Source organism: Bos javanicus, chromosome 28 (genome assembly GCF_032452875.1).
Source record: "Bos javanicus breed banteng chromosome 28, ARS-OSU_banteng_1.0, whole genome shotgun sequence".
Lineage (NCBI taxonomy): Eukaryota > Metazoa > Chordata > Mammalia > Artiodactyla > Bovidae > Bos > Bos javanicus.
In genome coordinates, this window is record NC_083895.1 from 1,741,884 (window position 1) to 1,768,511 (window position 26,628).

A 26,628-nucleotide genomic window follows, 5' to 3' on the forward strand; every position below is an offset into this window, starting at 1 on the left:
TCTTCAAGTCGTGCTTCAACAGTACGTGAACCATGAACTTCCAGATGTTCAAACTGGATTTAGAAAAGGAAGAACATGAAATCAAACTGCCAACATCTTTTGGATCATCGAAAAAGCAAGAGACTTCCAGAAAAATATCTACTTCTGCTTTATTGACTATGCTAAAGCCTTTGACTGTGTGGACCACAAAAAACTCTGGGAAATTTTTAAACAGATAGGAATACCTGACCACCTGACCTGCCTCTTGAGAAATCTTTATGCAGGTCAGGAAGCAACAGTTAGAACTGGACATGGAACAACAGACTGGTTCCAAATAGGGAACAGAGTACATCAAGGCTGTATATTGTCACCCTGCTTATTTAACTTGTATGCAGAGTACATCATGAGAAACACTGGGCTGGATGAAGCACAAGCTGGGACCAAGACTGCCGGGAGAAATATCAATAACCTCAGATATGCAGATGACACCACTCTGATGGCAGAAAGCAAAGAACTAAAGAGCCTCTTGATGAAAGTGAAAGAGGAGAGTGAAAAAGTTGGCTTAAAACTCAACATTCAGAAAACTAATATCATGGCATCTGGTCCCATCACTTCATGGCAAATAGTGGGGGAAATGTGGACAGTGACAGACTATTTTTTTGGGCTTCAAAATCACTGCAGATGGTGACTGCAGCCATGAAATTAAAAGATGCTTACTCCTTGGAAGGAAAGTTATGACCAACCTAGACAGCATATTAAAGAGTAGAGACATTACTTTGCCAACAAAGGTCCGTCTAGTCAAAGCTATGGTTTTTCCTGTAGTCATGTATGGATGTGAGAGTTGGACTATAAAGAAAGCTGAGCATTGAAGTGTTGATGCTTTTGAACTGTGGTGCTGGGGAAGACTCTTGAGAGTCCCTTGGGCTGCAAGGAGATCCAACCAGTCCATCCTAAAGGAAATCAGTCCTGAATATTTATTGGAAGGACTGATACTGAAGCTGAAACTCCAATACTTTGGCCACCTGATGTGAAGAACTGACTCACTAGAAAAGTGATGCTTTTCCCTGATGCTGGGAAAGACTGAAGGCAGGAGGATAAGGGGACGACAGAGGATGAGATGGTTGGATGGCATCATCAACTCAATGGACATGTGTTGGAGTAAACTCTGGGAGTTGGTGATGGACAGGGAGGCCTGGCATGCTGCAGTCCATGGGATCACAAAGAGTAGACACGACTGAGTGACTGAACTGAACTGAACTGAACTGAAACAACATGCTACTAAAAAACCAATGGGTTAACAAGAAAATCAAGAAGGAAATTACAAAGCAACAAGGTAATACTTGTTCTACTAGGTTCTTCCTAACGCCCCTTAATGCTAAATTTCAGTAATATGAGATTATTATTTAAAATGCAAAAGCAAGAATGAACAAAATAATAAAGTTTCCTCTTTTTCCACTACTAATAAAATTTATATTTGGAAGCTTAGAATTACTGCATTATCACTGATAGCAACAATAGTTGCTTGTGGGTTGATTTTTACTATCAACCCACAAAAATAGGAATAGATTTTCTCTCAACACAAATTCTATAGAAGTATCATTCTATCTTCACTACTGATTCAATCATATGTATGTGTGCTCAGTCATGTGTAACTCTTTGGAACCCTCTGGACTATAGCTCACCAGGCTCCTCTGTCCAATGGGATTTTTCAGGCAAGAGTACTGAAATAGGTTGCTATTTCTTATTTCCTCCTACAAGGGATCTTCCTGACTCAGGGATCAAATCTGTGTCTCCTGGATTGCAGGCAGATGCTTTGCCCATTGAGCCATCAAGGAAGCCTAAGTATACCTCAGTGAAAATGATTTAATTTCAAGCATCCAAAAATGTTAGTAGTCTTCCAGGCTAAATTCAACTATTTATTTACCAATAGAAGGCCTCAGTTCAGTTTAGTCACTCAGTCATGTCCGACTCTTTGCGACCCCATGAATCATAGCACGCCAGGCCTCCCTGTCCATCACCAACTTCTGGAGTTCATTCAAACTCATGTCCATCAAGTTGGTGATGCCATCCAGCCATCTCATCCTCTGTCATCCCCTTCTCCTCCTGCCCCCAATCCCTCCCAGCATCAGGGTCTTTTTCGGTGAGTCAACTCTTCGCATGAGGTGGCCAAAGTATTGGAGTTTCAGCTCCAGCATCAGTCCTTCCAATGAACACCCAGGCATGGTCTCCTTTAGGATGGACTGGTTGGATCTCCTTGCAGTCCAGGAAACTCAAGAGTCTTCTCCAATACCACAGTTCAAAAGCATCAATTCTTTAGCGCTCAGCCTTCTTCACAGTCCAACTCTCACATCCATACATGACTACTGGAAAAACCATATCCTTGACTAGATGGACCTTTGTTGGCAAAGTAATGTCTCTGCTTTTTAATATGCTATCTAGGTTGGTCATAACTTTCCTTCAAAGGAGTAAGCATCTTTTAATTTCCTGGCTGCAATCACCATCTCCAGTGATTTGGGAGCCCAAAAAAATAAAGTCTGACACTGTTTCCACTGTTTCCCCATCTATTTCCCATGAAGTGATGGGACCAGATGCCATGATCTTAATTTTCTGAACAGGAGGCCTAGACACACACACACACACACACACACACACACACACACACACACACAAAATGTTCAACTAGTATTCATAAAGGCCTCAGTATGCTCAGTGCCCATCTTACTTACTGGCAGAGAGCAGATGTGGCATAGGTATTCAATGGATAGAAGAGGATGATGAATGGATGGAATCAGACAAGCAGGCAAGGAGAAAGGAAGAGCAGAAAGAAGTGGAAAGGAAACCTCAAAGATTCCCTAAATCCAAGAAGTATATGTGATATGATACAGACAGAAGTACAGAGACATGGAGATGACTGCCAGCCACACCAGCTGGGACAGACACAAAAGAGGAAATGGGAACTCAAGCAGCTTTTTCAGATATTAAGTAAAGAGAGACAGTAGTGTGTTACAAGAGTGTAAACACTGCTAGACAAAGGCGCAAAGTAAGGAAAATGAAATGCACATTCATAGCACAGTAAGCTGATTAACTCGACTGAAGTAGAGAGTTTCTGAAGGAAACCACGGGAGGTAAAGGCTGCAAAGCGAGGCGGGTAAATACTGTGTCGCCTCTACCCACTCCCCACTTTAAACATCAGTACCTCCTGCTAATCACACAGTCATACCCCCATCATATGCTTTCCTTCTCCAAACCCCCAAGAAAACCACAATTTCTGATAAAGTGACAAAAAGGGTTACAATCACAGAAAATGAAAAAGAGAGGGAGAAAAAAACCTGATATATAAACAATTTGGAAAAACAAAATAACCTTGACTAGAAATATTAATTTTCAACTAGCAACTGATTATATCCTTACCAGAGTTTGTATATGATTTCAGAGTGGTTTTGATCTCACTAATTTGGTTTGGACGACCTTGAACCACATAGCCGTTAAGGCAATAAACTAGGACAGGAAAGTAAATAGCACCAACTGTCTGCCTTCTATGTGCCAGGCATTGTTGTAGGGACTTGATAAACACTATTTCATTAAATTCTAATATTATTCATTTGGAATTATTCCTCCACTTTCATACATATCAGAAAAAGTTACTTAAGAGGGACCTAACTGTACATCAAGCTATGATGCAGATTTACCTGGAGTAACAATAATTAGTAACTACTGTTGCCATCACCTAAGGTGTGTGTTCAGCACCTTTTTAATAGGACCAGAAGGAAATATGGCTGTAAATGCACCTGCTCAAAGTCAAATACACATGGCTTGTATCCAAATGCCTAAATACATGAAAAGCCAGGCCAGTCATTAAAACCCATCACTGAAGCTACTGGGGTGCTTAACTTCAATCCAAACCACAATCTTAAAGGAAAAATGAGAAAGTGTGTTTTTAGCCAAACTAAAATGACTTGAGAATAGTATCCCCAGTCCAAATACACTGCCAAATCGTATTCAGAGACATGAGGCCCAGTACGCAAGATACAGGGGAAAGAACAGCATTCTTGTAAAACCATTCCCTGTTGTAGTAACACTGATGCATTATACACAGAAGGGATGATTCCTGACCATCACAAATGTATTGGACAATGACTAGACGTCTACACTCTGTCAGATACTACTGCTGGATATAAGACTGCTCCTGGCCCTAAATATTCACAGTTTAATAACTTAACAAGCTGCATAAAAAAGTCTGTACTCTTAGAGTGGGTCCTTCTACTTTGATATAAAAATCAAGATAACCTTTAGAAAAGGTACAGTGAGAGTCACACAATCTAAATTGTAAAGCCCAGGCCCTTAATTGACTAGCTAGTGCTCCAAAAGCTCACTGATACTCTTCATTTTATTTTATTCATATTAATAACAGATTTGATTTTCTAAGTACAGATCCTGGATGGGTCACTGGCCAGCTTAATGCCCTGAAGCAAGTTACTTCACATGCCTGACCCTGGTTTGCTCATTGGGAAAACACTGTCATAAGGGTTAGAAATAATTATGCAATGAACCAATGCAAAGCCTTGCATTTAGTAGAAGTGCAACAAATATAGCAAACATCATAATCACAGGATGTATAAACCAATAACAAACTGACTAGAAACATCAAATTAGAAGCAATGGGGGGGGGGGGTGGGGGGTCAGAGACCAAAGATAGCTCTATGAATCAATAGCTAACAGGAAGTAAAAAGTTAAGAAAACCACGTAGATACAAAATCTCAGAAACAGCCAACTACAGTCACCAGACAATTACACTCAATAGCAGCTGAGGGCAACACCAATGATTTCACAGGATGAAACCATGATAGCTTAAAGATGACATTAAGCCATTTAAAACACATGAACCATTAAGTCCACATGTTTTTTTAAAAAAAAAAGACAGCTAAGCACATAGTTTTTCCAGTGGTCATGTATGGATGTGAGAGTTGAATTGATGCTTTTGAACTGTGGTGTTGGAGAAGACTCTTGAGAGTCGCTTGGACTGCAAGGAGATCCAACCAGTCCATTCTGAAGGAGATCAGCCCTGGGATTTCTTTGGAAAGAATGATGCTAAAGCAGAAACTCCAGTACTTTAGCCACCTCATGTGAAGAGTTGACTCATTGGAAAGGACTCTGATGCTGGGAGCGATTGGGGGCAGGAGGAGAAGGGGATGACAGAGGATGAGATGGCTGGATGGCATCACCAACTCGATAGACGTGAGTCTGAGTGAACTCCAGGAGTTGGTGATAGACAGGGAGGCCTGGCGTGCTGCAATTCATGGGGTCGCAAGGAGTCGGACATGACTGAGCAATTGAACTGAACTGAACTGAAGCACATAATTAAATGACTTTGGAAAGATTTCTATCAAAAGTGATTTAGCATCACCAACTTAACATTTCATATGCCTGAACTTTAACTGCAAAACTCTATTCACAAGCCTCTGCTTAAGTACAGCATGTACAAAGGAATCACTTAGATTTCATAGCAATTTCTCTGCTAAACACTGAAAAAGATGTTTTTTCAAGTTAACTATGAAATTTCAGTCCAATGGCTTAAGACATCATCAGCTCCTGAATAGCTAAAACAAGATAAAGTCTTGGTCCCCTTTATTGCTAAATGCTGTTATATCAGCAACAAAACACAAACATGTGCCATGCAGATCTCTCTTCACTTGAATTTTCTCCCCACATTTGGAAGGCAGTAAGAAGAAAAACATCTGTTACTTTCTGCAGGGCTGACAATCCTCATTCTATGGTTTAAAAATAAAAGATGTTCATGGAGGCTTATAGATCTAATTATCACCTGCTTCAAAGGCAGTTGGCAATTAATTTATCCAAAGACATGCAAATTAAAGCCAGAAAACAATTTCCCTGAGGACAGTGCTAGTCCTCACTAGGGCTCTAGTAATTTCCAAGACACCCATAAAATACTAGAGGATGGTAAAGAATCAAAGAAAAGGCATATGACAAGAAAACAGACAACAGCTGAGGAACAGAGGCCTGTGTCACTCTGGATTCCCTGGATTCACCACAGGGAAGCTTCCAGGAGAGCTGTCTGGAGAAAGCCTGCTTCACTGACCAGCAATCACCCTGCCTCTAGCCCAGGAAGGCCAGATGCTCAACAATGAAAGGAGTTCACCATATTAATGACAGAAACTGGAAAATATTGTAAGTTAAGGCCTTAAACATCATAATATTTCTTTAAGTTTTTTCTCTATATGATGCCTTACAGTGCTGAACATCCAAAAATGACTAATAAGCAAGAACATTCAGAGTCGAATCAGTAGACTCAGCCATTTTTTGCTTAGCCTCTGAAAGAGTTACGGAAAGAGCCCCTGAAAGAGCCTTTGAAAGAGCCTCCGAAAGAGCCTCTGAAAGAGTTACCTTGAAAAAGTTTCATCTCTTTGTTTACCTCCATGTGACCACCAGCTACAAGATTAGGTTAAACCTACCAATTCTTTTTTTCTTTAAGAAAGTGAATGGGTGAGATAAATATACAGAAACTCCTATACAAATAACCAATGGCTATTGACCAACTACATCCAAGCATCAAATATAAAGCACTGCCCCATATGTATCACCTTCTGTGGAGTCTAATATATGACACAGATGAACTTATCTATGACAGAGAACAGATTTGAGGTTGCCAAGCAGGAAGGGCTTGAGATGGAGTGAGAGGTTGGGGTTGGCAGATGTAAGCTATTACATACAGAATGGATAAATAAGAAGGTCCTACTACATAGAACAGAGAACCATATTCAATATCCTGGTATAAATTATATGGAAAAGAATATTAAAAAGAATGTATATAGTGACTGAACAACAAAACATATATATATATATATATATGTATGTATAACTGAGTCACTTCGCTGTATGGCAGAAATTAATACAACATTAAAAACCAACTATACTTCAATTAAAAAATAAAATAAAGATGATGCCCATATTAAAGCAACTAACCACACAGTAAAAAATTCTGCTTGGAAGTCAATAAAACCCACTTGCCTCCTGAACAGGAATCCTGCTAAGAGTCCCAAATTTCAAATTTGGAAATACTTAGAAAATTTAAATAAAATGCTAGCTCCAAGAATACCCCTATTATTTTCCTTAAGGAAAACAAAACTTTAACCTGGGGTTGAAGGGTCCTATGATCTTCAGGACTCAAATCAATCCTCCTATGAATTTCTCTTTCTTCATCCCTTGCCAAGATGGTAAGTCACTGCACACTTGATGCACCCAAAGTACTATGTCTCTATGTGTTCCTGTGCTCTTAGTCAGTGAGCCATGGAATGGAAGAACCAGGATTTAATGATCTTTGTATCACTTAGCACTTAACATATTGTCTGGCACAATATGGCTGCCCTGTGTGTGTGTGTGTGTGTGTGTGTGTGTGTGTGTGTGTATATATATATATGTATGTATGTATGTATGTATATTTGTTGGAGAAGGCAATGGCAACCCACTCCAGTACTCTTGCCTGGAGAATCCCATGGACGAAGGAGCCTGGTAGGCTACAGTCCATGGGGTCGCTAAGAGAAGGACATGACTGAGTGACTTCACTTTCACTTTTCACTTTCATGCATTGGAGAAGGAAATGGCAACCCACTCCAGTGTTCTTGCCTGGAGAATCCCAGAGATGGCAGAGCCTGGTGGGCTGCCGTCTGTGGGGTCACACAGAGTCGGACATGACTGATGTGACTTAGCAGCAGCAGCAGCATGTATATTTGTTAAACGAAGGAAATGTATTTCTCATTTAATATTCATTTGGAAATGAATATTTCCAAATTCTAAACCTGCTTGGAAGAACAATATTAATGAATGATAATCTTAATTATGGTGTTACTTTCATTTTAGAAAAACAATATATGGAATGAGTGTTACCTACATAAGAAGGAAATAATTTCTCACTAACATTCAATTCACAAAAATTAAAGAACTTTTTGATCCTCTTCCTTTACATTGAGGCTTTCCGGGATTTTTATGGTTGTGTTTTGTTTTGTGTACAATTTATCTAGTGGATATCAGACTATAAACATTCCTAACTTAACCTACAAAATAACAGGAACAGAAAACTAAAAAAGGGAGAGCAAGCATGTAAAACATAGAGGAAGCCACTGTTAACTAGAAGACTCAATAAATATAAAAATAAGAGAGTCCATAGAAGAAATTTGAACTGTGGCCCACCCAGCCCCAAGCCCAGCCCCACCACCAGCCCCACTCTCACACCCAGACCCTCGCATGCATACAAACAAACACACACACAAACATACACAGACACACCCCTCCACCAAGACAGGTCAAGAATCAGAAACCACAGGTAAGGGAGACTGAGAAAGAGGTAGAGAGAGAAAGCAAAAGGACCACAGAGGCTTCCCAATTCCCCGCCTCCACACCCTACCACCTCCATTCGGCCCCCAGTCGGCCCAACCACACCCTCGCCCACCAACACACTCACACACACACTCTCACACACCCTCTGGCCTGGGGGCGGGGGCTACGTCTTGCCTTAAGTAGCCAAGCCAAAGGGGACCTTTGAGACCTAGGCTGTGAAGAAGTCTTGGGGACCCCACGTGTGACTGCCAGCCCCAGGGTACTGCGTCCAGCCGGGCCCGGCCCAAAGCTGACGCCCCCTCCCTTGGGGAAGCTGCTTCTTCGGCAAGGCCTCTCTCTGAGGTGTGTCACGGTCTGTGCCAGTGTGTCAGTCTCGGATAGGATGCCATCCTCTCTCCCGTGTCTGTCTCCCGTTTTCCGTCTCTCTGTCAGTAGTTCTGTGTCTCCCTCTCTCTGTCTCTGCCTCCCTGTGTGTGTGTGTGCATGTGCGTGTGTGTGAGCACGCACGTGTCTGTCTGTCTGCCTGTATCTCCCTCTTGCCTTCTTCCAAGCTGTCTCTGAACCTTCGTCTCTTTCTGCCTCTGTGTCTCCTGACACCCGGCCTCCTGTCCCTTCCTCTGGTCCTGGCCTCTCACAGGTGCTATGGCTCTGGCTTTGGCTGACAAGCTTGCGCCGGCCGGCTGTCTCACTTCGCGTGGGTGCATGCGAGTGTCTGTGTGTCTGTCTGTGTGCCTGCTTGTCGCTCCTCTGCTCTCTAAGGAAGGTCCTGTGCTTGGTGGGCAGCGTAGGGGCAAGGGGCGCCTAGATAGGGTGAAGGGGCGGGGCTGACGCGCTCGGGTCGACTGACTTGCTGGTGGCTCCCAGTGGGTTTGGGCACCGGGCAGGATGGGCACTCAGGGCCCCAGGTTCAGAGACAGACTCGAAGAGGGCGAGAAGGAGATGCAGACAGACAGACAGGCACGCGCGCACACACACACAGGGAGGCAGAGACAGCGAGAGAGAGACACAGATTGACGGACAGACGGAAAACTGGGGACAGACACGGGTGAGAGGATGGCATCCGATCTGAGACAGACACACTGGCACAGACCGTGACACACCTCAGAGAGGGGCCGTGCGGAAGAAGCAGCTTCCCTAAGGGAGGGGGGCATCAGCTTTGGGCCGGCCCGGCTGGACTCAGTACCCTGGGGCTGGCAGTCACCCATGGGGTCCCCAAGACTTCTTCGCAGCTTAGGTCTCAAAGGTCCCCTTTGGCTTGGCTACCTAAGGCAAGACGCAGCCCCCGCCCCCAGGCCAGAGGGTGAGTGTGTGAGAGTGTGTGTGTGAGTGTGTTGGTGGGCGAGGGTGTGGTCGGGCCGACTGGGGGCCAGGTGGATACCCAGAACGGAGGTGGGAGGGTGTGGAGGCAGGGGATTGGGGAGCCTGTGTGGTCTTCTTGCTGTCTCTCTCTACCTCTGTCTCAGTTACTTGTAGTTTGCATTGGAGAAATATGTTTCAATGAATGTTAAATCCCAGTTTGTTAATGGAGGCCTGTATCTACTCTGATTCATTTCCGGGTTAATTCTTTGCTGTTATGGGATTGTAATGTAAAATATAATTGAATCTTGGAGAGCACCCTAAATTTGTTTCTGAAGCTTATCTCAGTATCAATCTTTGGAGAAAAATCAGATGCTTGATGACATGCAATCCAAACTGGAAAAAGACATAATTAGGGACTGTCTCCAACCTGGATGTAAGGACCTTTTTATTAGGTACTCTTAACTAGCTCATGCACAGTAAAATAATTTCCCCTTCCAAGGGCTGCTACACTGGTCTAGTCTATAGAGAGGACTGTTGACCTGAACTTACCTTAAAAGGATGCTTAAACAGAGGAAACTGCACTAACACCAGGAGGAGAAGAAGATGACAGAGCTAGACAGCTTGCCCATGGTTCTGGACTTGATTCTTTGATCATTTATTATGTTTTCCTGACTTCTTTGACCTTTACATATGAATCAAATATTTTTCTATTATAAGCATGATCCTATGCTAGTTTTAAAAATCAACCCAATTGTTTTCAAGCCAATTACCTATGTCTAGTTTTGGGTTACCTTGGTGAATTTCTCTATTCCAAGGCTCTAATTGGTTGGCCCTGAGAATATTTAAAAATTATAGTCATATTCAGGTCACTATTGATATTACTAAATGGGATCCCCTCACCTGGCCAATTAATAATGCCTTCTCTGATCCTGGCCATAAATTCGAGTTTTCTTCTATTACTGAAGCTCAATCAGAACAACAAGCAAAGTTTCAAAAAAGGAGAAAAATCTTTCACAATTATATTTATATAGGAAACACTAGGCTATGGTAATTTCGGTTTAAAGTCTCCTCTATGTTGGAAACAATTAAATCATACTAAGGATAATCCTAGTGTTTAGTAACACTAGGAAACTATGCTATGTACCTTATAGACAGTGTCAATATGTCAATTGCCTGGAAGATAAGGATTCGTATAGAATAGACTAAGTCAGACGACCTGGGATATCTTGGCTACATCTAATGAAAGCTCTTAGCTTAAGTCTTATTTATGACTTTACTCATACTGCTGGCTATGTTATTTGTATTTTGCCTATTTTACTAAATTACTGTTTCTTATACTGCCAAGTGTGTGACTGAGTCTCTGATAAAATAAAATATAGTTTCATATGAGATCGATGATGGTAACAGTGTAACTAGATATGTGAAGAAGCAACAAGAAGGAATGTTTTCCTGGACCAAGAGGCTAGTAAGACAGGTGGCCCAGAGAATTTTGAATACTGTTTTATGGCCTAGTCCAGTAACAACATGACTGAGCAACTTCATTTTCACTTTTCACTTTCCTGCATTGGAGAAGGAAATGGCAGCCCACTCCAGTGTTCTTGCCTGGAGAATCCCAGGGATGGGGGAGCCTGGTGGGCTGCTGTCTCTGGGGTCGCACAGAGTCGGACATGACTGAAGTGACTTCGCAGCAGCAGCCAGTAACAGCACATTGAGTGACCAGTCAGCAAAATCTTTGCCAGATGTGAAAATGAACATTCTCAGCACCATTGGACAAAATAGTCATGAAATGCCCCCCAGAATCACGGACAAGCTTATGACCATGAACGAGCTCTGTCAACTAGAAACTGGCACTTGCCATCTACCTCTACAAAGATTAAATCATGGCCACTGCAGCTGTTGACCTTCAACATCCCTGAAAGAAGTTCAGGGTGGATATCAGAAATGAAGCCCTCTGTGTCCTGGGAAAAACTGGCAGAACAGGCCTTCAGATAGATATTTTCAGGAGAAAATTTTATGAGTCTCAATCCTCGCATCTTCTCATATGTAGAAGACACCAGATTGTTAAGTATAATATCTGCTTTGGCTATTAAGGAGAATATTACAATTAAAAGAGAAAATAAAGTAGCTATGGTTTCAGACATCCAAGGAAATAACTAGGTGACCATATGGGTGTAATTTCAGACTAGTCCTTGTATTGCTAAAAACTTAAGCTTTCTGAGTTATGTAAGACTTGGATACCACTGGACATTCTCAAAACAATGTCTGCTGGAAGCTAGTAACAGCAACCTTACTTTTTATTAAACTAGGCAATTGGCTACCTGGCTACCAGTCTCCCCAAAGTGCCAGGTCCAGACTGAGTTTCCAGCCTATTCTTATGAAAAGAAATGAGATTTCTTTTGTCTATCAAAATTCCATCTGTCACTCCTCTGGCTACTTCTAGTTAGGTCTGATACACCAAAATGGAAGACCAAGGGATTGAGATTTTAATCATACAAGACTCAGATCTAGGACTTGAAATTCAGGAATACTTCCGATTCAGTGTCTAGTCTCCAAACTGAGACTGCCCTATGCCCCATTTTGACAGGAAGTTATCAGAGTCATAGTTCCCCAGTTCCATAAATTAAAACTGAGCAGGACCCTGAGGGGCTCTGGAGTACAGATCCTTTCTGTGTTCCCTGTTTCTTGTTTTAGGGTATAGCCTTCATTCAGCCTCCTTGACTTCCCTTGAGTCCCAAAGGACAGATTCAAACAGTTACTGATCAGAGAATGGAGGCAATACAGAAACAGAGGAGGAACAATCAAATGGTGGTACAGCCTTGGGACAGGGTCCTGGTTCCTACTCAAGAAATATGTATAACAATGTGTTTGAGTTCTTCTGCAGGACTGGGGTCCCCACTCAGGTGGAGGATGATAACTTCAGGCTGTGCTCAAGATTCCTGGACCACCACCCTGTTGCCTCACCACCAACCAATAAAAGAAATTCACATTCCCTGCAGCCCTCACCCAAAATGTTGCCTTATGTTTCTGGGGCCTGGTGATGACCATCCTATTAGGCCTCCTGTTTTGCCCTGTCTATTTCATCTCTGACAGGGTCCAACAGTTTCAGGCTAAATTGCTATTCCTACAAGGGTAAATGCTGGTTTCAGGCACAGAATACTTTGACTTAGATCAGGTAGAGAGAGACTTCTGTTCTGCTAGGCAGGCCCACATGTTGCAGGAAAGGGGACTCCTTCCAGGGCCCAAAACTGGGCTCTTGTCTAACACTCGAAAATGAATTGTCCGAGGAGACACATGTGCTGACAAAGCAAGAGATTTTATTGGGAAAGGGCACCCAGGTGGAGAGCAATAGGGTAAGGGAACCCAGGGGAACTGCTATGCCGCGTGGCTGGAAGTCTCGGGTTTTATGGTGATGGGATTAGTTCACGGGTGGTCTTTGGCCAATCACTCTAATTCAGAGTCTTTCCTAGTGGTGCACGCATTGCTCAGCCAAGATGGATGCTAGTGAGAAGGATTCTGGGAAGTGAACAGACACACAGTGTCTCCTTTTGACCTTTCCCAAACTCTTCCAGTTGGTGGTGGCTTATTAGTTCCATATTCCTTATCAGGATGTCCTGTCATAAAACAACTCATGCAAATGGTTACTATGGTGCCTGGCTAGGGTGGGCGGTTTCAGTCAGTATGCTTCCCCTAACTCCCCACTGAGAGACTTCATACTCAAGATACTTCTTGGGAATTGGGGTAGAGGTCTCTTTCTTCTGTAAATTATTCCTGCTGTGCATGGGCATAGGCCTGCCTAGCACAGCAGAAGTCTCTCTCTCCCAGATAAGTCAAGATATTTTTTGCTTGAAACCAGCATTCACCCTTGTAATAACAGCAATTTAGTTTGAAACTGTTGGCCCCTCTCAGAGATGAAATAGACAGGAGCCAAACAGGAGACCTAACAGGATGGTCATCTCTGGTCCCCAGAAACAGAAGGCAACATTTGGGGTGAGGGTTGCAGGTTTTGTGACCCTTTTTGATTGGTCGGTGGTGAGGCAACAGAGCTGTGCTCCAGGAATCTTGTCTTCAGTCTGAAGTTACCATCCTCCACCTGGGTGGGGGCTCCAGTTCTGTAGCAGAACTCAAAGACATTGTTATGCATATTTCTGAGTAGGAACCAGGACTCTGTCTGGAGACTGTACCAACCTTTGATTGTTTCTCCTGTTTCTGTATCCCCTCCCTTTCCTGATTAGCAATTATTTGAATCCACCCTTTGGAACTCAGGGAAGGTCAAGGAGGCTGAATGAAGCCTATATCCTACAGAGAAGAAATGGAGAACACAGAACAGATCTCTACTCCAGAGCCCCACAGAGTTCTACTCAGTTTTAATTTAGGGAACTACGCAGGTATGACTGTGATAACTTCCTGTGAAAATGGAGCATAGGACTGCCTCAGCTTGGAGTATAGGCACTGAATTGAAAGTATTTCTGAGTTCCAAGTTCTAGATCTGAATCTTGTATGATTAAAATCTCAATCCCTTGGTCTGCCATTTTGGTCTAATAGACCCAATTAGAAGTAGTTGGAGGAGTGATAACTGGAATTTAGTAGACAAAATAAATCTCATTTCTTTTTAGAAGAATAGGCCTGAAACCCAGTCTGGACCTGGCACTTCAGGGAGACTTGTAGCTGGGTAGCCAGTTGTTTAGTTTTATAAAAAGTAAGGTTGCAGTTACTAGCTTCCAGCAAACATTGTTTTGAGAATGGTGGCATCCAAGCCTGACATGATTCAGGAAACTCAAGTGTTTAGCAATACAAGGTCTAATCTGAAAGTACACCCATAGCATCACCTAGTTATTTCCCAGGATATCTGAACCATAGCTACTCTATTTTGACTTTTCATTGTAAACTTTTCCTTAATAGCCAAAGCAGATTTCACCATTAATGACGTCAGTGTTTCTCTAGGTATGAGAAGATGCAAGAATTAGGACTCATAAAATCTTCTCCTGAAAAGATTTAACTATCTGAAGGCCTGTTCTGCCAGTTTTTCCCAGAGCACAGAGTGCCTTATTCCTGATTTTCACCCTGAACACCTTTCGGGGCGTTGAAAGTCAGCAGTTGCAGTGGCCATGATTTAATCTTTGTAGATGTAGATGGCAAGTGTCAGTCTTCAGTTGGCAGAGCCCCTTTTTGCTCATAAACTTGACCATGATTTTGAGGGGGGCATTTCATCACCATTTTATCCCATGGTGCTGAGAATGTCCATTCTCAGGTTTGGCAAAAATTTTGTTGACAGGCCACTCAATGTGCTATTACTGGACTAGGCCATAAAATAGTACCCAAAATTCTCTGGACCACCTGTCTTACTAGCCTCTTGGTCCAGGAAAATATTCCCTCTTGTTGCTTCTTCCCATATCTAGAGTTACACCATTACCATCATCGCTCTCATATGGGACTATATATTATTCTATTAGAGCCCTCACACACACATTTGACGGTGTAAGAAACAATAATTTTGTCAAACAGGTGAAATACAAATAACATAGCCAGCAGTATTAGTAAAGTCACAAGTAAGACTTAAGTTAAGAGCTTCCATTAGATGTAGCCCAATATATCTCAGGTCATCTGACTTAGTCTGCTCTGTAGAATCTTTATCTTCCAAGGAATCTATATTTTGGCACTGTCTTTAAGGCACATAGCCCCGTTTTCTAGTGTTACTAGACTGATTGTCCTTAGTATGATTTAATTGTTTTCAACACAGAGGAGACTTTAAACCTAAATTACCATAGCCTGGTGTTATCTATATAATTCCATCCCATAACTGTGGGAGATTTTTTCCTCCTTTGCTGAAACTTTTCTTATTGCTCTGACTGAGCTTGAGTAATAGAAAAAAGCTCAAATTTATGGCCAGAGTCAGAGCAGGCATTATTTATTGGCCCGGTGAGGGGATCCCATCTAGTAATATCACAGTAACATGAATATGACTATAATTTTTTTTTTAAGTAAATTTTCTCAGGGCCAACCAGTTAGAGTCTTGTAGTAGAGAAATTTAACAAGGTAACCCAGAACTAGACACAGGTAATTGGCCACAAACCCAACAATTGAATTGATTTCTAAAACTAGCATAGAATCAGGCCCATCATAGAAAAGCATTTGATTTATATGCAAAGGTCTAAGAAGTCAAGAAAACATAGATGATCATACAAATCAGGTCCAGAATCTTGGGCAAGCTGTCTACCTCCGATGTTGTCATCTTCTCATCCTGGTGTAGTGTAGTTTCTCCTGCTTAAGCATCATTTTTGGGTGCAATCAGGTCAGCTGTCTTCTCTATAGACCAATCCAGTGTAGGGGCCTTTGGAAGTGGGAATTAATCTAAGAGTTAATTTCCTTTCAGTTTCATTGTGCATGAGCTAGTTAAGAGTACCTGGTAAAAAAAGTCCTTCCATCCAGGTTGGAGATAGTCCCTTAAATTATGTCTTTTTCCAATCCTGGTTGTAGGTCATGAGGCATCTGATCTTCATCCAAAGATAGATTATTGAGATAAGCTTCAGAAACAAACTCAGGATGTTCTTTAAGAATTCAATTAAATTTTACATTAATATCAAATAACAGCAAAGAACTATCTAAGAGATGAGTCTTACTAGATGCAGACCTCCATTAACAAACTGAGATTTAACATTTTTTGAAATATCTTTTTCTCGCTAAAGTTACCCTCATTTTTATTAAATATAACCAAATTCAGCCTAGTTTGTTTGCAAGATAGGTCTGTTCTAATTTTGGTCTGATGATTTATATAACCATAATTGATTATATAATTTTCATTTTGCTGAAACATTTATAGAGTCTCAGACTGAACTTTTAAAATAAAACAGGGCTGGGAAACTCACACCAAAGGCTTATCACAGATTTTGCCTAACAAATCTAGGTGAATTCTTCCCTTTTTAAGGTCTCAAAAATGTCTTGAGATTTTTGTACCCATGAGATAAACTTCCTAACTCATTTGATAAACTTACTGGAAACCTAAGAATTTCCAATTTTTGGAGGAGTCAGATAGAGAGAAAACACAATTGTTTTGTTTATAAGGTTTAATTTTACCAAAGTATTGTCATAATTAGTTTGAGAGGAAGTTTTTCCCTACCTCCTGAAAATCCATAATTTTTCAGATAGAAACCATAAAAGTTATAAGCATATTCACTGGTTCATTCAGTCCTTTTGTTAACTTTGGTGAAGTCATCATGTTTTCCATTAGAATACCAGGACATATCAGAATGTTAAGAACTATATAATTTCTAAGATATCTGTATTAGTAATTTTACCATACATTATAACATGAGTAGATTTATTATTCATTTGATAATCTTTTTCATGTAATTTAACCAACGAAATAAACACAGTTTAATATCTCTTTTGGGGATGTTTCAGGGGCCCTCTGAAGCACCCCAAGTTAGCTAGAGGTCAAAAGAACTTCAAAAGAATTCTATTTAGAAAGTTTTAGTGAAAAAATCAATTAAAAGGGTCTATAACATTTGGTCAGATTTAGTCAATGTTGATGGGTGTATCATTTAGTTTGTTGATATGTCACAATAGGCCTAAATACCAAGGCTCAAGGTCTAGTGAAAGTCAGCTCCGCCATCTTGGACCTAGTTGACTATAACCAGTTTTCTTATGGATGTGTCATTTCTAACAAAATCCATTTATCTAACTAATTGTAATCCAATTTTAGAAAATCCTAATCATGCATAACTCTTTTACCTTTTTCTTTTTTTAATGAAAACACACTTCCTACTTTCGTTTAGCAACCAAGAACTAACTTTTATATTAGCATTTTATAGATTGGTGAGCATAAATACCAGTGGTAATTCCTAAAACCCTTGCTTTCTTAGAACATTTTAGGATGGCACCAAACATTATTCATTTATAGTCCCAAATCTCTTTAGTTTCTCTGTAAAAGGAAATTAGTGTTTAGTAGTAAATGTTTGAAAATCTTATTTTATTTGGAAATAACCGACTATTCAATAGACTTCCAACACTTAGCACACTTGGCACAACCCTTAGAAATTTAAGTTATGCCAATCTGGAGAGACTATTTTAGACAGATATTTCCAAAAAATAATTATTCTTTTTTTTTTTTTTTTAGATTCTAGTCTTTTTTGTTGTTGTTTTATATTTTTTTATTTATTTATTTTAATTAGAGGCTAATTACTTTACAATATTGTATTGGTTTTGCCACACATCAACATGAATCCGCCACAGGTGTACATGTGTTCCCAATCCTGAACCCCCCTCCTACCTCCCTCCCCATACCATCCTTCTGGGTCATCCCAGTGCACCAGCCCCAAGCATCCTGTATCCTGCATCAAATCTGGACTGGTGATTCATTTCTTATATGATATTATACATGTTTCAATGCCATTCTCCCAAATCATCCCCCCCTCCCTCTCCCACAGAGTCCAAAAGACTATTCTATACATCTATGTCTCTTTTGCTGTCTTGCATACAGGGCTATCATTACCATCTTTCTAAATTCCATATATATGCATTAGTATACTGTATTGGTGTTTTTCTTTCTGGCTTACTTCACTCTGTATAATAGGCTCCAGTTTCAACCACCTTATTAGAACTGATTTAAACGTATTCTTTTTAATGACTATATAATATTCCATTATGTATATGTACCACAGCTTTCTTATCCATTCATCTGCTGATGGACATCTAGGTTGCTTCCATGTCCTGGCAACTATAAACAGTGCTGCGATGAACATTGGGGTATACGTGTCTCTTTCAATTCTGGTTTACTCAGTGTGTATGCCCAGCACTGGGATTGCTGGATCATAAGGCAGTTCTATTTCCAGTTTTTTAAGGAATCTCCACACTGTTCTCCATAGTGGATGTACTATTTTGCATTCCCACCAACAGTGTAAGAGGGTTCCCTTTTCTCCATATCCTCTCCAGCATTTATTGCTTGTAGACTTTTGGATCGCAGCCATTCTGACTGGCGTGAAATGGTACCTCATTGTGGTTTTGATTTGCATTTCTCTGATAATGAGTGATGTTGAGCATCTTTTCATGTGTTTGTTAGCCATCTGTATGTCTTCTTTGGAGAAATGTCTATTTAGTTCTTTGGCCCTTTTTTTTTTTTTTGATGTCATATTTTTATTAATTCTAGATACTCATCTTTTTACATTTTACATTTTTTTAATTTTATTTTATTTTTAAACTTTACAATATTGTATTGGGTCGTTTATTTTTCTGGAATTGAGCTGCAGGAGTTCCTTGTATATTTTTGAGATTAGTTGTTTGTCGATTGTTTCACTTGCTATTATTTTCTCCCACTCTGAAGGATGTATTTTCACCTTGCTTATAGTTTCTTTTGCTGTGCAGAAGCTTTTAATTTTAATTAGATCTGATTTGTTTATTTTTGCTTTTATTTCCAATATTCTGGGAGGTGGGTTATAGAGGATTCTGCTGTGATTTATGTCGAGGAGTGTTTTGCCTATATTCTTCTCTAAGAGTTTTATAGTTTCTGGTCTTATGTTTAGATCTTTATCCATTTTGAGTTTGTTTTTGTGTATGGTGTTAGAAAGTGTTCCAGTTTCATTCTTTTACAAGTGGTTGACCAGTTTTCCCAGCACCACTTGTTAAAGAGATTGTCTTTTCTCCACTGTATATTCTTGCCTCCTTTGTCAAAGATAAGGTGTCCATAAGTGCATGGGTTTATCTCTGGGCTTTCTATTTTGTTCCATTGATCTATATTTCTGTCTTTGTGCCAGTATCATACTGTCTTGATGACTGTGGCTTTGTAGTAGAGCCTGAAGTCAGGCAGGTTGATTCCTCCAGTTACATTCTTCTTTCTCAAGATTGCTTTGGCTATTCGAGGTTTTTTGTATTTCCATACAAATTGTGAAATTATTTGTTCTAGCTCTGTGAAAAATACCATTGGTAGCTTGATAGGGATTGCATTGACTCTAGAGATTGCTTTGGGTAGTATATTCATTTTCACTATATGGATTCTTCCGATCCATGAACATGGTATATTTCTCCATCTATTAGTGTCCTCTTTTATTTCCTTCACCAGTGTTTTATAGTTTTCTATATATAGGTCTTTAGTTTCTTTAGGTAGATATATTCCTAAGTATTTTATTCTTTTTGTTGCAATGGTGAATGGGATTGTTTCCTTAATTTCTCTATTTTCCCATTATTAGTGTATAGGAATGCAAGGGATTTCTTTGTGTTGATTTTATATCCTGCAACTTTACTATATTCATTGATTAGCTCTAGTAATTTTCTGGTGGAGTCTTTAGGGTTTTCTATGTAGAGGATCATGTTATCTGCAAACATGTTATCTGCAAACATGTTATCTTTTCCAATTTAGATTCCTTTTAGTTCTTTTTCTGTTCTGATTGCTGTGGCCAAAACTTCCAAAACTATATTGAATAGTAGTGGTGAAAGTGGACACACTTGTCTTGTTCCTGACTTCAGGGGAAATGCTTTCAATTTTTCACCATTGAGGATAATGTTTGTTATGCGTTTGTCATATATAGCTTTTATTATGTTGAGATATGTTCCTTCTATTCCTGCTTTCTGGAGAGTTTTTATCATAAATGGATGTTGAATTTTGTCAAAGGCTTTCTCTACATCTATTGAGGTAAACATATGTCTTTTATTTTTCAATTTGTTGATGTGGTGTATTACATTGATTGATTTGCATATATTGAAGAATCCTTGCATCCCTGGGATAAAACCCACTTGGTCATGATGGATGATCTTTTTAATGTGTTGTTGGATTCTGATTGCTAGAATTTTGTTAAGGATTTTTGCATCTATGTTCATCAGTGATATTGGCCTGTAGTTTTTTTTTTTTTTTTTTTTTTTTTGTGGCACCTTTGTCAGGTTTTGGTATTAGGGTGATGGTGGCCTCATAGAATGAGTTTGGAAGTCACCTTCCTCTGCAATTTTCTGGAAGAGTTTGAGTAGGATAGGTGTTAGCTCTTCTCCAAATTTTTGGTAGAATTCAGCTGTGAAGCCGTCTGGACTGGGGCTTTTGTTTGCTGGAAGATTTCTGATTACAGTTTCAATTTCCATGCTTGTGATGGGTCTGTTAAGATTTTCTATTTCTTCCTGGTTCAGTTTTGCAAAGTTGTACTTTTCTAAGAATTTGTCCATTTCTTCCACATTGTCCATTTTATTGGCATATAATTGCTGATAGTAGTCTCTTATGATCCTTTGTATTTGTGTGTTGTCTGTTGTGATCTCTCCATTTTCATTTCTAATTTTATTGATTTGATTTTTCTCCCTTTGTTTCTTGATGAGTCTGGCTAATGGTTTGTCAATTTTATTTATCCTTTCAAAGAGCCAGCTTTTGGCTTTTTTGATTTTTGTTATGGTCTCCTTTGTTTCTTTTGCATTTCTTTCTGCCCTAATTTTTAAGATTTCTTTCCTTCTACTACCCCTGGGGTTCTTCATTTCTTCCTTTTTAGTTGCTTTAGGTTTAGGATTAGGTTATTTATTTGACTTTTTTCTTGTTTCTTGACGTATGCCTGTGTTGCTATGAACTTTCCCTCTAGCACTGCTTTTACAGTGTCCCATAGGTTTGGGGTTGTTGTGTTTTCATTTTCATTCATCTCTATGCATATTTTGATTGCTTTTTTGATTTCTTCTGTGATTTGTTGGTTATTTAGCAGCGTGTTGTTCAGCCTCCATATGTTGGGATTTTTAATATTTTTTCTCCTGTAATTGAGATCTAATCTTACTGCATTGTGGTCAGAAAAAGATGCTTGGAATGGTTTCAATTTTTTTAAATTTACCAAGGCTAGCTTTATGGCCCAGGATGTGATCTATCCTGGAGAAGGTTCCATGTGTGCTTGAGAAAAAGGTGAAATTCATTGTTTTGGGATGAAATGTCCTATAGATATCAATTTGGTCTAACTGATCTATTGTATCATTTAAAGTTTGTGTTTCGTTGCTAATTTTCTGTTTAGTTGATCTATCCATAGGTGAGAGTGGGGTATTAAAGTCTCCCACTATTATTGTGTTATTGTTAATTTTCCCTTTCCTACTTGTTAGCATTTGTCTTACATATTGCAGTGCTCCTATGTTGGGTGCATATATATTTATAATTGTTATATCTTCTTCTTGGATTGATCCTTTGATCATTATGTAGTGTCCTTCTTTGTCTCTTTTCACAGTCTTTGTTTTAAAGTCTATTTTATCTGATATGAGTATTGCTACTCCTGCTTTCTTTTGATCTCTATTTGCATGGAATATCTTTTTCCAGCCGTTCACTTTCAGTCTGTATGTGTCCCCTGTTTTGAGGTGGGTCTCTTGTAGGCAACATATATAGGAGTCTTGTTTTTGTATCCATTCAGCCAGTCTTTGTCTTCTGGTTGGGGCATTCAACCCATTTATGTTTAAGGTAATTATTGATAAGTATGATCCCATTGCCATTTACTTTATTGTTTTGGGTTCGAGTTTATACACCATTTTTGGGTCTCCTGTCTAGAGAATATCCTTTAGCATTTGTTGGAGAGCTGGTTTGGTGGTGCTGAATTCTCTCAGCTTTTGCTTGTCTGTAAAGCTTTTGATTTCTCCTTCATATTTGAATGAGATCCTTGCTGGGTACAGTAATCTGGGCTGTAGGTTATTTTCTTTCATCATTTTAAGTATGTCTTGTCATTCCCTCCTGGCCTGAAGAGTTTCTATGGAAAGATCAGCTGTTATCCTTATGGGAATATCCTTGTGTGTTATTTGTTGTTTTTCCCTTGCTGCTTTTAATATTTGTTCTTTGTCTTTGATCTTTGTTAATTTGATTAATATGTGTCTTGGGGTGTTTCGCCTTGGGTTTATCCTGTTTGGGACTCTCTGGGTTTCTTAGACTTGAGTGATTATTTCCTTCCCCATTTTAGGGAAGTTTTCAACAATTATCTCCTCAAGTATTTTCTCATGGTCTTTCTTTTTGTCTTCTTCTTCTGGGACTCCTATGATTTGAATGTTGGAGCATTTAACACTGTCCTGGAGGTCTCTGAGTTTGTCCTCATTTCTTTTAATTCGTTTTTATTCTTTCCTCTCTGATTCATTTATTTCTACCATTCTATCTCTACTTCACTAATCCTATCTTCTGCCTCCGTTATTCTACTATTTGTTGACTCCAGAGTGTTTTTTATCTCATTTGTTGCATTATTCATTATATATTGACTCTTTTTTATTTCTTCTAGGTCTTTGTTAAAGCTTTCTTGCATTTTCTCAGTCCTTGTCTCCAGGCTATTTATCTGTGATTCCATTTTTATTTCAAGATTTTGGATCATTTTCACTATCATTATTCAGAATTCTTTATCAGATAGATTCCCTATCTCTTCCTCTTTTGTTTGGTTTGGTGGGCATTTATCTTGTTCCTTTACCTGCTGAGTATTACTCTGTCTCTTCATCTTGTTTATATTGTTGAGTTTGGGGTGGCCCTTCTGTATTCTGGCAGTTTGTGGAGTTCTCTTTATTATGGAGTTTCCTCGCTGTGGGTGGCGTTGTATCGATGGCTTGTCAAGGTTTCTTGGTTAGGGAAGCTTATGTCGGTGTTCTGGTGGATGAAGCTGGATTTCTTCTCTCTGGAGTGCAATGAAGTGTCTAACAATGAGTTATGAGATGTCCGTGGTTTTGGAGTAACTTTGGGCAGCCTGTATGTTGAAGCTCAGGGCTGTTGTTTCTGTGTTGCTAGAGAATTTGTGTGGTATGTCTTTCTCTGGAACTTGTTGGCCCTTGGGTGGTGCTTGGTTTCAGTGTAGGTGTGGAGGCGTTTGATGAACTCTTATTGATTAATGTTCCCTGGAGTCGGGCATTCTCTGATGTTCTCAGGATTTGGACTTACGTCTCCTGCTTCTGGCTTTCAGTGTTATTTTTACAGTAGTCTCAAGAATTCTCCTTATATATAGCACCATTGAAAAAACATCTAGGTTAAAGATGAAGTTTCTCCACAGTGAGGGACACCCAGAGAGGTTCACAGAGTTACATGGAGAAGAGAAGAGGGAGGAGGGAGTTAGAGGTGACCCGAATGAGATGAGGTGGAATCAAAAGAGGAGAGAGCAAGCTAGCCAGTAATCACTTCCTTATGTGCAATCCACAGTCTGGACCGCTCAGAGTTATACAGAGAAAAGAAGACGGAGGAAGGAGACAGAGGTGGCCAGGAGGATAAAAGGGGAAAATGAAAAGAAGAGAGACAGATCCAACCAGTAATCAGTTCCCTAAGTATTCTCCACCGTCTGGAACACACAGAGATTCAGAGAGTTGTGTAGAGAAGAGAAGGGGGAGGGAGGAGACAGAGGCGACCTGGTGGAGAAAAAGGAGAGTTCAAAGGGAGAGTGCGGGGAGCGAGCTCCGTCCCTGGCAAAGGTCATGAGGAAGGAGGATTGGCATACGCAAAGGCGGGATCAAGCCTCAGGAGTCTCCCTGGAAATTCTCGAGCAATCTACCCCCAAAACCAGAGTCTGCCTACTTTCTGCTTTGTGCTTTCACCTACACCTCTGACTTTACAGGGGGCTGTCCCCCACTACCTCTCTCTGAAAAAAGAGTTAGCTTACAGCTCCAGTTAATAATTCCTGGGTGTGACAGTGTTTCAACCTACAAACTCCTTTGGAAGTCCTCTAGCCTGCCTGAATAGGTTTTTTCCGGCCACATGTGATTGTTCAGAGCCTCCCAACTGTGAGAGGCAGGAGATGTTCTAAACTGTCTAAACACAGATTCTTTTGAGTAGTTAAAAGATTGATTAGAAATTGTATTGGTGAAGGGTTTTTCACTTATTGGGCCAATGTTTGCTGCTAAGTCTCCATACCCCTTACCTACTGTGTCCTTGGCAGTATATTGATTGATATAATGGGTGTATAGAAATGTAAGTAGTAGCCTCAATGTTTGTAACCTTGGACACTTGAGTTAATTCTTTTCTTGATTGAGCTCACCTCACCTCTGCCCTATAGGAATGCAACTCTATCCAATGCTTTTTGGAGGCTGGCGCCTGACTTTAGAATAATCGCCTGACTTTGGAATAATCACCTTTAGAGAAAAATAAGTTTCTTAAAATGTTAACAGGCCTCCTGGCCAGAAGATGATGTAAATCACCTGAACTTTTGCGTATGATAAGTTTGAAAGCCTGGCTTTGATTAGAACCAGGAACTGCTGTCCTTGCATGACTCCATCCCTTTCCCCATTATCCTCTATGCACAACTTAAGGTATAAACTACTTTGAAAAATAAAGTACACCCCTTTTTGTTCACCGAAATTTTGGTCTCCCCATGTCGTTCTTTCTTTCACCTTCTGGCTGAATTTTTCCTCTGAGGCGGGGAAGCTCGTCAAGCCTACTAATTTTGCCTGGGCTTCTAAGATCCGACCGGGGAGGCCTTAGTGTCTCCTCTCTTTCGGGAGAACAGGAGGATGCCTGCGGCCTCCATAGGTGACATTAATTCCCTGCTTTGGAGTTTTATTCAGCCTCTTTTCTTCACTGAATTTTCCTACTGAGCTATCCTTATTTCAGCCGCTTTTCTCCACTAAATTTCCTCACTGAGCTATCCTCATTCTATTACTCTTTATATCCTTAATTAACGTTTAATTAAGCAATTGTTTCCTGATCTTCACCTACGCCGTCTCTCCTTCGAATACCCTGGATCAGCCGGGGCTGGTCCCCGGCAGGAGAGAGAGTAATCAAGCCAGTAATCTCGCTCCCAAGTAAAAATGGGTACTGAAGATTTTGTTCTTAAAGGTACAAAACTGATAACAAATACCAAAAAGCAAATACTAAAATTCTAGAGTATAAGTTGGATTTTCAAAAATACAATATTAAAAAAAAATACAATGTTATAGAAAAGAAGGAAAAAAAGTCACAAAAATTATTAAATATATATATATATGAAGTTTGCTTTAAAAATAGTCTTTTTTTGAAAAGTAATAGTAGGTTATAAAAATGAAAATTAAAGGAGTAATAGAGGACTTAAAAAGTTTTAAAAAAAAAAGAAAAGAATGATCGTAAAAATAGTAAAAATATATCTAGGACTTTCTCTGATGTTGTTGTGGGCAGTGTGGGGTCAGTTCATTTTTGGATAGTTCCTTGGTCCAGCTTATATTTCTCAAGATCTATAAGCCTCTTCCTATGCTGTCAGTACTAACAACAGGGTTTTAATCTCTTGCACCTGTCACTTCCAAAGTGGTTCCCTCGGTTTTAACTTCTTCTGTTTGCTGGTCTCTTCAGTGTCTGATTTCCACCCTGATACAAGGGAGGCGGTGGTAGACACTTTTTTTTTTTTTTTTTTTTAGGCTCACTTGTTCAGTCACGCTGTGGGGAGGGAGGGACACTGCAAACAAATAACACTGGCGTGTGCTCGCAGTGTCTCAGCCACACTGGGCCTACCTCCACTCACAGCACGTGCACCCTCCCAGGCCACACAGCTCAGGCTCTAGGTTGCTCTGCTGGGAACCATCCAAGGCCGGCCCTGGGCTGTATGCATCTCCCAGGTCTAAGCCTCTAAGGTTCAGGCACTCAGGTAGTCCTCAGAGGCGCAGACTCTGTTGGGCCTGTGTTTGTGCCCTTCCCAGCTCTGAGCAGCTCGGGTGAAGAAGTGTTTGGCAAGCACAGTCACTGCGACTTATCATCTCTCCCGTCCCTGCCGCTCAGTTTTCTGGGTGTACAACTGGCGCACCTTCTCAGGCAGATGATGACTGTCCAGAACCCCAAGAAGTCTTAACAAAGAAGCCTGCTTGCATTTAGGTAGATAATGTCTCTCTGAGGCTGCAACTGCCCCCCTTCTGGCTCTGGCTGCCTGTCACTGGAGGGGGATGGTCTGCAGCCGGCTAGTCCTGTTCAGCCCTTTGTTCTGTGCGTGGGCCTGGTGGTGTCTTAGGGCTTTTCGCGTGGTAGCCATCCCACAGTCTGGTTTGCTAGCCCAAATTAGTTCACTCTGATTATCCTCTGGGCATTCAGGCCCGATCCTTACTCTAAGCAGTGCGACCCGCGCCTCCCTGCCCAGTCCCCGCTTGCTAGTGGCGGGTGCA